We start from the raw sequence: 12,751 nt of genomic DNA on the forward strand, positions 1-12,751 counted from the left end.
CTAGGCACATATAGCGCGGTGGCAACAGAAAAAAAAGTACAAAAATTAAAAGCAAAAAGTAAAAGCCTAAGCATATATAGCGCGATGACAACAGAAAAGTAAATGACAGAAAAAGTAAAGAGGACAAGATTGCGAAATTGCGTCCTTGAGTTAAATGTATACATATATAGATATACATATATATATCGTCCTTAGTCCTTCCTTTTCTCATTTTAAGTTTTAATTGCTTAAATTAAGTTCGTTCATTGTCCTTTGCACAACTTTCCCCTACCTTGAGGGGTTGCGATACAACGTACGCTTGCGAGCGTAGGTACGAGTGTGCTCAGGCCACAAGGCATGAGTGAACTTTGTTATGCAACCTGTGATGCTTAAAAATGTTAGTATATTACAAATAATAAGGATAAAGCAAAAAGGGGCAGGGGCGAAGCCCCCTCCCTTGTTAGAAAACCAAAGGCAGTAGGAGCCTCACCCCTGCCTACCGAAAAACAGAGCGAGCAGGGGCCTTGCCCCTGCCTAATGAAATGCAGGGAGGCAGGGGCAAAGCCCTTGCTTGCCGAAAAGCAGGACGCAGGGGCAAATCCCCTGTCTGATACAACCGAAGAGGGGGAAGGGCAAAGACAGAGGGCAAACCCCTGTCTGCCAAGGGAAAAAAGGAGGGATAGGGGAAAAGCCTCTGCTGAGGAAACCCCAACAGTGGCAGGGGCATCGCCCTTGCCGGCCAAAATGAAAGAAGAAAATAAAGAGGCAGGGAAATCAACCCTGCCAACAAAACCAAAGGCGACAGGGGTATTGCCGTTGTCGGCTAGGAAAGACATAAAATGCAGGGGCAGTGCCCTTGCCCGATCATCGAAAAAATGAGCAGCAGGGGCTGACGCCCCTGCCTGACACAGTGAGGGTAGGCAGAACTTCGCCTTGCCTACCAATCTAAGAGGGAAAAAGGCAGAGGACAAAGCCCCTACCAAAAAAAAGACAGACGACGGGGGAGGGGGGGGGGGGGAGGGTCACCCTGCCGACCTGCCGAAAAAGGAAGAAACAAAGAGGAAGAAGAAGGTGATGAAGAGGAGACAATGAGGGGGAGAGGTGCTCGACACCTCCCTCCTGGCAGACCCAGAGCCACCACGTTGGTGGCTCTAATCCACTGACCTGAGAACTTGAGGGTTGAGGGAGAAGGAGAAGAGAGAAGAAGACTCAGGGGAAGGGGGTTTACCTGTGAAGGGGCCGACGAGGGCGCCGTCGAGCTATAGGCCAGAGCTTGGATCGAGGTCGGATGGGGGTGTTGCCAGATCACGAGCAAGAGAGAGGGAGTGCTCAAGGAGGAAACAGAGAGCGTAGTCGGGGTGGCAGTGCTCGCCGATGGTGGCAGTAAAACAAAAAGGTGATGAGAGGGAGAGGCAGAGTGGAGAGAGGGTGTGGAGAGGGGTTTTGCCCCTCGCCCGCCTGAGCCTACGTCTTTTAAAGATGCAGGCTTTCGAACTTACGAGAAGCTGGGTTCGGTTTGGGCTCGGATCCGGATCCGGGTCGAGCTCGGATCTCAGTCTGCCACGGTGGACCAACCTCGGCACGTGTCTGGCATGTGCCCGATACGATATTTTTTTTAGGGGTTTTACAATAGAGTACGAAGTCATCACTGTCATTAAGTACTAGCGAAACAGCTAAATCAGATAGAGATACTTAAAAATTAAAAAATAAAACTATTTGGCGTATTTGGTTTAGTCAAATTTGAGATATTTAGTCTAGTGTTATAAGAAATAACATGAATACTAAAGCAAAGTTTCAACCTCTTTTTTTTTCTCCAGGAGAAAGTATGTGTTACCCCTCTATGATATATGCATTATATTCCTAAATGTAACTAACCAACCTAATCCAAAGTAAAAAAAGAAAAGGAAACTAAGTGATAAAACGACCAAATTTGCACCAGATTACTTCTGCATCAACAAATGTTTGATAGATTAAATAGATTAGATAGTGCTTATTGGTTCTTGTTCTCTCTATTTGGGATCGGGGTTGAAGGTAAAAAGTGAGAAGCAGAAAGGTCGGAAGCTGTTTCGTGTCCCCACCTATATCCGTGTTGCTGATTGGGCTATTTACTGACATAAGAATTTATGGGACAGATAGGATCAATGGGGATACAAGTGACCACGCAATTTGTTTCCTAGATGGACAAAATGGGAGAGGTGTGAGAGCAAAAGGGTAATGAATGAGTTCACCAACCCCTCTCCGCGGCATACGTCTGGAAATAAAGAGCTAGGGAAAAAGAACAAGAGTAACTTTGTGGGATCGGGTTCGGTGTCAATGTGATAGCCTCCCGTCCGATGGGAGGCCCCAACACGATCCATGTTTGTCAAATCTTCATATGTGTGTTTACGTGTCCACGTGTGCCTGTGCCTGTGTGTGTATCAAGCCCTAGGTCTCTCTCTCTCTCTCTCTCTATATATATATATATATATATATATATATAAATATATAAAGTACTTACTGTCACCTAATAGAAACTTTAGATTGTTAATTTTTTTAAAACTTTTTTAGTTGATCAGACCCTATAGATATGATCTATGAGCATTATTTAGTAAAAAACAAGTTTTGGATCATGTAATTTGTAGCGTATGACTTTTAAGACTTAAAAATCAACTGCTCACAATGTATCAAAATTTTATGACCTAAAAAATGTTTTTTTTATGTCAAAAAAACATGATCCAAAGCATCATTCTTATCAAATAAATTATGTTGAGTACATTCATGAGGTTTAATTGAGAAGATACAACATACAACCATGATTTTTAATATGTGAAAGTAGGTACTCCCAAAGTATATATATATATATATATATATATATATATATATATATATATATATATATATATATATAGATATAATGTGTGTGTCTTAATATTTGGTGTTATTGAAGGCATGAAACTATTGAGTATAAATCGCCCTTTTCTCTCATAATTTTCAGAACTTGTTTTTTTAGTTCATACTGTATAGATGCAGTTTACAAGGTTTGTGTAGTGGAAAATGAGTTCTGAATCATGTGATTGTTATATGTTAGCATGTTTCTTAAGGGCTTCAAAAATCAACAATCCACAATATATTAAATTTTATAACTCAAAAATCATATTTTTAAATCAAAGTAATACTAACACAACTGAAGGTTTGATCCTTGGCAAACAAACCACGTTGAACAACTCAATAGTTTTGTGCCTTCCATAGTACCAAATATTAAAGCACACATATATATATATATATATATATAGAGAGAGAGAGAGAGAAAGAGTAATGTGTTGATTTTAGACCATTTATCTCCCACACCGTCACATACCTTTTTGAAAAATGTATTTGCATGTGTTTTTGCTTCTGTAGATGTGTTTATGACTATTCATTCACTAGGACCCATGCTTTGGATTGAATCAATTTAACCAGAATACTTGATTTTTATTTAATCAAAGTTTTAGTGTGTAATGTGAATTGTTGACTTTTTTGTTGAATTAAAAGCATATCTTAACATGAAAAAAGTTTAAAGCAATACATGTTTTCTATTAAATAAAGCATGGAAATCATATTTATGCATTTAGATTAAATAAATAATACATACAAATATGCTTTTTAATGAGTTTGAGACGATCTTGAAGATAAATAAACTGGAACCTACACATTTCTCTTTATATATATATATATATATATATATATATATATATATATATAGAGAGAGAGAGAGAGAGAGAGAGAGAGAGAGAGAGAGAGGGGTGTGGTCGCTGTATGTGACTGGAGAGGTTAAAAGATAAATTTATGGTTTTCACCAAAATGGCGATAAGCTTTTGACCGGGTAAGGATGCCATCTTATCCCTTCTCACTTGTGTTTCATGAAGTTGCGATATTGATATTTGTACGGCAAATTTATATCTGGAATTGTCAGTAAAAATTCTTTCTTTTGACAGTTGAATGAGCCCATCGTTGACTCATTATTACCAGGCCACATAAAAGTAAATAGGGAACAAAGCCACATGCATGTGGATCCCACAGGGAGTGATGAATCCATCGGCCTACATATTGCCAGCATCCAAGCTAAGCATAAGGCTAGTAACTAAAGCTTACTTCTCAAGGTGCAAAACTTCAGGCAGCATGAAACCATATTTGTACTTTGGTGATAAAACTGCAACTAATTTTTTTTTTCACATTAAAAATTGTTTTTGTAATAAAACTTTTATAAACGATGTGCATTTTTTGAGCAAAATACATAAAAGATGAAACTTAATGAAAACACAACTTTTCCTGCTGCGTTAAAGGTATTTCTTCAAAGCAGGTTATATGTTCCCCCCCCAACAGGGCAGTTAGCTACATCTCATGATCGGGGGTCCCAAAGAGCACCACGTATGTAAGCATGTGCATCTCGTATCCCCATGTTTGTCAGCATTAATTAGCATTGGAGTTTGATGCGATTGCAAAGACTTAAGTACCCTCTCTTCCATTGGTGCAAAAAAAAATGACGGTTCTTGAAAAGGAGTTGTTGTAAAGACTTAAGTGCCCCGAAGATGATTATTTAAGACCCAGTCTCTGCACTGCAGGATTATCCGAGAAAGAAATCTTCCCTGGAGGAGGCCATGAACATCAACCCTCTTACTCTCTCTCTCTCCCTTCTATTTCTGCTTCTGTGCACATCCATTAGAAGATCATACATTGCTCCATCAAGCACCGACTGACCTGCATATTGACTGTTGTGGAGCCTGATTCAAAGTTTTTACCCTTACAGGAGGAGGGTTTGGGGGCTCATCCCAGCGTGGGTAGCATCATTCAACTCTCACTCTCTCTCTCTCTCCCTTCTATTTCTGCTTCTGTGCACATCCATTAGAAGATCATACATTGCTCCATCAAGCACCGACTGACCTGCACATTTACTGTTGTGGAGCCTGATTCAAAGTTTTTACCCTTACAGGAGGAGGGTCTGGGGGCTCCTCCCAGCGTGGGTAGCATCATTCAACTTGAAGAGTTATGGAGTCTGATTTAGAGTTTTTACCCTTACAGAAAGGGGGGTCTGAGAGCTCCTCCCAGTGTGGGTAGCATCATTCAACTTGAAGAGTTATGGAGTCTGATTCAAGAGCTTTTACCCTTACAGAAGGAGGGTCTGAGGGCTCCTCTCAGCGTGTTCATGGCCTTTTGCCCTTACAGAAGGGGGGATTTACATTTCGTAGAACACCCGTCACCGGAACGAGATGAACACCCGTCACTGGAACGATGGCTCCGCTAAGACCTCCTCGCTAGGGAGAGGAAGACGACGTGGTGGAGCTTCTGCTGGCCATCCTCAGCGCGACTGCACCGACTGGGTTGCTGTCGAGGAGGAGGGCGAGAACGGTGACTCTTAGCTTGGGCAATCTTTTTTTTTATGATTGTGGTTGTAATGTATCGTTAAAGTTAAAATGGAGAATGAAATGACAATAGAAATTGCTGAAAATTTACAGAAATAAACTAGACTCAATAACAAAGACACCACTTTTTACGGATTTGGAATATGACCTCCGGTTAGGGAGATATGACTCTGACAAGTTGGTCCTAATTTGCGGAAGACACTACAAATCGCTATAGCGATTTGTGAATCGCTATAGCGATTTGCAGAAGACACTACAAATCGCTATAGCGTTTCGCGATTTACGGAAGACACTACAAATACTACAAATTGCTGTAGGAAAGCCCGATAATACTACAAATCATTGTTGGAAGGCCCAAAAAAATTTTGGTCCGAAGGGCGCTGCCCCCCGAGCCCCCCGCCAGGGGCGGCCCCCCCTGGACCCCCGCCCGCTGACCGCGCAGCGGGATCCGCGCCAGGGGGAGCCCCCGGACCCCCCTCCTGTAAGGGCAAAAACTCTAAATCAGGCACATAAGTAGAGAGAGAAGGGAGAGAGAGTGAGAGGGTTGGTGTTCATGGCCTTCTCTAGGAGGAACCCTTTACCTCTCTTGATTTCTTCTCTACAGAGAGAGAGGGTTTTACAGTGTTTTACGAAGAAGGAAGAAGAAGAAGATGACGATGTAGCAATGTAGGATCGTCTGTTGGATGTGCACAGAAGTAGAGAGAGAAGGGAGAGAGAGTGAGAGGGTTGATGTTCATGGCCTTCTCCAGGAAGAACTCTTTGTTTTCCTTGATTTCTTCTCTAAAGAGAGAAAGGGTTTTACAGTGTTTTACGGAGAAAGAAGAAGAAAGCATGTTTGTCCTTTTTTTGAACAGAAAAAGAAGAAGACTTTGAAGAGTCAACATCATCCTCGACTTTCTGGATGGAGGACATGTTTGTCCTTTTTTTGAACTATTTGTTTTTTCTTTTTTGAATGAAAGGCATTTTTGTCATTTTCTCAAACCATCACTTTATGAGAAGAATAGCAATAAAGGGTACTTAAGTCTTTGCAACAACACCTGAGTCCGATGCAAAGTTATGTCAACATACACGGGAATACGAGCCCCATGTGCTTGTATACGTGGTGCTCATTCAAAGCCCCGAACACAGACGTGGGATTCAGTGAATCATCGGGGGCGAACATACACCACCCTCTCGTAATTCTTACATCTTCTTACTCTAATAACTGGGAGAAAGAGTTTGTTTCTTTTTTTTTATCATCCTTATAACTTATAGTACGGCTGTGAGCTTCCCAAATTAGTGAAACTTCAAATTTTCTGGTCTGACTTCATAAACATTGCCGGCGCATTTGGCAGCCTAAGCCAGTGCACGAAATGATAGGTATGCACTTAAAATTCTCCATACGAGCTCTCCAGGTAAGTTGGAGTATGAGATAAAAACAAGTTTTCCAATTCCACTATTTCTCCTACTTGAGGGCCACTAGAATATGAGAAACAAGAGGGTGAAATATACATTTTCGATATTTTTTTGCAAATCTGACCTTGTGGATGTGTTCAGCATGAATCATTTGTTAAGAATCGATTGTTGAATCATGCTTTTTCACAAAAAAATATGACTTTTGGATGCTTGAATATTTACAAAAATTCAGTCATTGATTTTCATGCCTTAAAATATCATGTTTATGCATCATAATGGGGTGACTCAAGAGCTGGTTTCTTTAAAACCAAGCATGTAGTTCACATCCATGCATTCAGTTTTAAGGAAAAAAAAAGACCTATCAAAATCTTGATTCACACTCTAGTTCTCATATTTGCAGTGGCCCACACAAAGAAAAAAGTTGAAAGTGAGAAGTTCAACGTCTTGAACAGTAATAAATTAATGAAAAACTCCAACATTTTTAGCCACTAATTCTACCAGAATGGAGTTCATGAACTTGGTTGTCATTCACATGGCACCAAATTGGTTCAAGACGTATAGTTGCACCTTTGTAATGCAATGATATCAAGGTAATAATATTTTTTTTCTCGTAACCAACTCACCGAAACCTAGGGAGGTAGGGTTCTTCGTACATATATAGGCAAGCCACCATGACACGTAAATGCCATTACACTTTTGATAAACTGACATAATTCCATTGCCAGCGCTACACTGTTGTTGGTGGCGCTCTCATCCAATTAAAGGCTAGTGATGGCTTCGGTGACAATAGTCATGTAGTAAAGCCGGTAGGTTGGTGGGGTTGAGAAGTTCCCCTAATTAAGGTACGTCACCTCCGCGAGTTCTGCAAGCCTCGTGGTCAGGTTTTAAGTTTAGATGGACCTCCATGAGTAATGCCAATAGTACTCGTCAGGCATTACTCGTTTCATACTATGTTCACTATTGTTAAAGCATTGGACGAATTACTCTCTCTCTCTCTCTCTCTCTATATATATATATATATATATATATATATATATATATATATGGGTAAATATTGGCTACTAATGAAGGTACTAAACTAATGAGTAGAAATCACTTTTTTTTTCAATGTGTCAAAAGATCACATTTTTAGATCAGAAAACCACGATCCAATGCTTGATCAAGACAAACAAACCATGTTGGACACATCTCTATGGTTAGAATGAGTTGATACAACTTGCACCTATGATTTCTAGCTCGTTAGTTTTCCACCCTCATTAATAGTATATATATATATATATATATATATATATATATATATAAAAGAACTACTAGGTGCACTGATACAATTTTTTAATACTTTAATATTTGTTAAAATTATGAGACATTGATTTTAAAGCCTTAAAAGATCTTGTTTATACATCATAATCATATAATTCAAGAGTTGGTCCTTATAAAACCAACCATGTAGATCACATTTGTTTGGTTAGATTCAAGAGAAAATATAAAAAAATCATGAAAATCGTGGTTCACACGATAGTTCTCATATTCTAATGAGTCTCTCTCTCTCTCTCTCTCTCTCTCTCTCTCTCTCTCTCTATATATATATATATATATATATATATATATATATATATATATATATATATATATATATATATATATATATATATATATATATAGCACCACTAGATCATGTTAATTGAAAATATGTGAACTAGAATATGATCTAGAATTTTCATGAGTTTTTTTTCTCTTAAATTTCACCTTACTGATGTGATCTAGATGCTTGGTTTTATAGAAACAAACTCTTAGATCATCCAATTATGGTGTATAAGAAGGATCTTTTAAGGTTTGAAAACCAATGGCTCAATTTTTTTTAAATATTCAAGCATTTAAAATAATAATTTTTTATCAAAAATACATGATTCAATATTTGATTCCTAGCAAATGGACCATGCCGAATACATCTGTAGGGTTGGATTTTCAAAAAATGTGTTAAAAATGCTTAGTTCACATTCTGGTCCAAATATTTTCCGTTAACATATTCTAGTAGCCCTATATATATATAAACTGAACATATTAGGCCCCATTTCTCATTTTGCCCTCCAGGTTTTAAGTGTTTTATGATAGATATGAACCGTTAGATGTGTTTAGCATCATCGATTTAGTGGAAATCGACTCTTGGATCATGTTTTTTTGACAAAAAAACATGATTTTATGAGTCAGGAAAAATTAGTACCTTCATTGCCATTGATTTTGGATCACCGAGAAAACATGTATATAAGTCAGATTCTGATGATCCAAAATCTGGTTCCCACTAAATAAAACCTATAGATCACATCTACGGTGTTAGATATGAGAAAAAAATACTCGAAACTTTGATTTTTGAAGGGGTCTAACGAGACCTAAAGAAAAAGGGGGCCTAAGGAACACATTACTCTCTCTCTCTATCTATATCTATCTATCTATCTATCTATATATATATATATATATATATATATATATATATATATATATATATATATATATATTTGGTACCAATGAAGGTAAGGAACTATTGCGCTAGAAATCATGGGTGCAAGTTATGTCATCTAATTCTAACTAGATAGATGTGTTCAACAAGGTTATTTGATAATGAATGACTTTGGATTGTGCTTTTCTAATGTAAAAACATGATTTTGTGAGTTATGAAGTTTTACTTATCATACTCGTAATCACATGATTTAAAACAAGTTTTCTACTAAATAAACCATGTAGATCTCATATGTAACATTTGATCTACAAAAAATTGCAAATGTTTGAAGAATAGAGTGATATTTACTCAATAGTTTCATACCTTTATTAGTACCAAGTGTGTGTGTGTATATATATATATTAGGGCATACTTTATGAGAAATTTATAAATGATATATTTTTTCTTTTGGTCATGATGGCATTTAATATTTGGAAAATAATTGTATTGTCCTTGCAAAATGGCGGCTTTCCAAAATGCCTACCAATTTGACGATATCCCTCGCATATCAAAAAATGTTCAAATCCTGACTAGTACATTTTAGCCCTTTACACATGCGAACGTGCTGAGGTTTGTGCAGTATATAGGTACATTATAGGAAGTTTGCAACATTCAATAAAAAGAAGATCGCCTGCAAACCTCCATAAATATCATAAATATAGTACAACCTTCACAAAGATAACATTCAAACCATCCTTAGGTAAATACTCTTCAAGAAGCTCCATAAATGTGTGTTGACATTGAGAGTCACCTATTGCAAATGTCCCCAATATTCACACTATAATTCAAGCTCCACAAATATAGTATAACCTTTGTAAAGAAAACTTGTGAATCTCCTTTAAATAAATACTCCTCACATATGCTCGCAAATGTGTGCTAACATTCGCAAATGTATGTTGTGAATATTGTCATTCATTTATGAATGTCCTTGTTATGTTCACAAGATATTCATGAACATCCTCTATATATGCAGATTTTCTAACTCCATTTGCTGACTTGCCAAACATTCGCACATTGGATATGAGATTCGTAAATTCTCTTAAGACTTTAATGTGAATGTTCCTATTTTTTGCGAATCTCTATACGAGCATTAAATATGATGCTTTATTCTTTTTGTTTTTCAAAGGGATGGTTTGCATTTTAGGGATATTTTCAAATAAACTAGTTTTTTGTGGTCCCCAACCCATTTTTCCCCAACATGTTTCTCTCGACAAAATTTTCTAGTGTCTTATTTGGCAAAATTCTTTGACATTATTGCTTGCTCTCTGTCACGCGATGACACTTTATCAGTGAAATTTTTAGCATCTTGGACATCATCTATATAGAGATATTCTAGTAAGCACATCTTTAATGGTTGAATCAGTTATTTTTTGAAAATTTTGGCATGAATCAATTATTTTTTAAAATATTGGCATGAATCAATTATTTTGTTAAAGAATTGCATGGTTCTAAAGTTATCTTTGCATGTTCAATAGCCCATTTTGTTTTCTTGTTTGTTTAACTCATTTTCATGTGAGTCTATGTTTCTCTTTTTGTTTCTTTAATTTGGTAAGATGTGCATTTTCAAGTAGTTGTTTATCTAATGTGGTCATGAGCTTTACACTACAAAAATATGTATTTAGTGCATTGTTTGCCCTTAATCATTGAATTTGTTGAGTATAGCTTTTTTTAGAAGTAACTGATGGATTTTGAACATCTTCATGCTTATAAACTTGTACTTTTTTCATAGAGCCACTTATAAAAAATTTACACTAGATGCTATCCCGTGCCCTTTTTTGTGCTTTCAAAATAAGAAGCCTTCAATGACAACTAGAACAACTACAGAAAATGTTGATGAGTTTTTGGCCAAAATCATGTCTCACATCTCGAAAGCATCAAATGAGGGGATTTATGTATGTAGTCAGTGGTGAAGAAGATGAAGAAGCCATTGACTGAGTCTAAGGTTATTGTTAACCTCAATGTCCAACTAGAGAAAGCAGGAGACATAGCTACCTACAGTGGTAGTGGTGAGATAGAGAAGGAGAGTGTGAATATAGGAAGAGCAGAGGAGATACCTCAACAAGGGGAGAATGCCAAGGCTGAGGTAGAGAAGATTGTAGTGAACATAGATGGTGAAGATGCTAAGATAGAGAATGATATTGATGGTCCTCAGCCAAAGGAGAAAGAGAATGACGATCCTTTTGCAGAGGAGGCTAGGGTGGAGTGTGAGTAGGAAAATCCTCATGGGGGCTGATGAAGAGAGATCAGAGAAGGATCCTCAAGAGTCTTAGGAGGTGGAAAATCAACCCTTATAGGAGCAAGTGCCTGTCGTTGTGGCAAACAAGGTCCAATGTTTGTGGGCAAGTATATTCTTCATTTGTTATTGTATGCAATATTTTGTAAGATGTTTGCAATCAACTAATTTGAATATAAACACATATTCATTAAATTGTCATATGTGTATGAAGCATGTTCGTAAGATAGCTAGTTTGATTCTTGCAATTCAATCTTCAAAATGTTATATGTGTGTGTGAATCATGTTTATAAGATAACTATTTTGAATATTCCATCATTGATTAATTTATCATATATATGTGAACCATGTTTTTAAGATAACTAGTTTAAATATAAATATATATTCATTAAATTGTCATATGTGAAGCATGCTTTTAAGATAATTAGTTTGATTCTTGTAATTTAATTTTTAATTTATCATATATATGTGTGAATTGAACTTGAATTTTATATTCAATAATTAAATTATGAATATTTGACTAATTTCATACAAATTTTATTGTGATTGCTGGATTTACAACCTAAAAAACTAGATGATCTAACAAGCCTTATGCATCAATTCGATTGGTTCCAAGCACATGAGTGGTTATTAAGACTCTTAGAGAAAGTAAATGACTAGCTGGATCAAAATCGAATGCATTTTTTTAAGTTATTATAGCTCACACCATAAAAATTTGGCCATAGTCTCATGAATTTCATGTAGTTATGGAATCCAACAACCAACATGTTTTGAGATAACCATCACATTGAGAGATGTGCCACACATCACCGAACTAAAGTGCCATGGTGAGCCGATGAATGCACCTCGGCTTAGAGACTTCAAGTGCCTAAGTCAAATTTATTTGGGAGCAATCACGTCTTCATTCTAAGGTGAAAAGTTGAAGTTGTCATGGCTGATGAACAATTATTGCAACATCGATGAGAGAAAAATGAAGTTGAAGTTAGCTAGTGTTAGAGAGAAGGTCAATCATAAGGTAGACAACTTCTTTGGTACATGTCTATTTATTGACACTAGTGAGAAGTCGATCCATGTATCATATATGCAACTGATACAAGACCTCGATCACGTCGATGAATATGCATGAGGAGCAACTTCACTTGCACACCTATATTTAAGTTTTAGTCAAGTGAGACATGAAAGAAAAAACATCACTGACATGTTGGTGGTGTTAGAAGTATGAATATTGATTTTATTTTATTGATATAAAAATATGATTTTGTTATCTGTATG

The sequence above is a fragment of the Nuphar pumila genome, chromosome 15, assembly GCF_984573655.1.
Source record: "Nuphar pumila chromosome 15, dmNupPumi1.hap1.1, whole genome shotgun sequence".
NCBI classification, from domain to species: domain Eukaryota; kingdom Viridiplantae; phylum Streptophyta; class Magnoliopsida; order Nymphaeales; family Nymphaeaceae; genus Nuphar; species Nuphar pumila.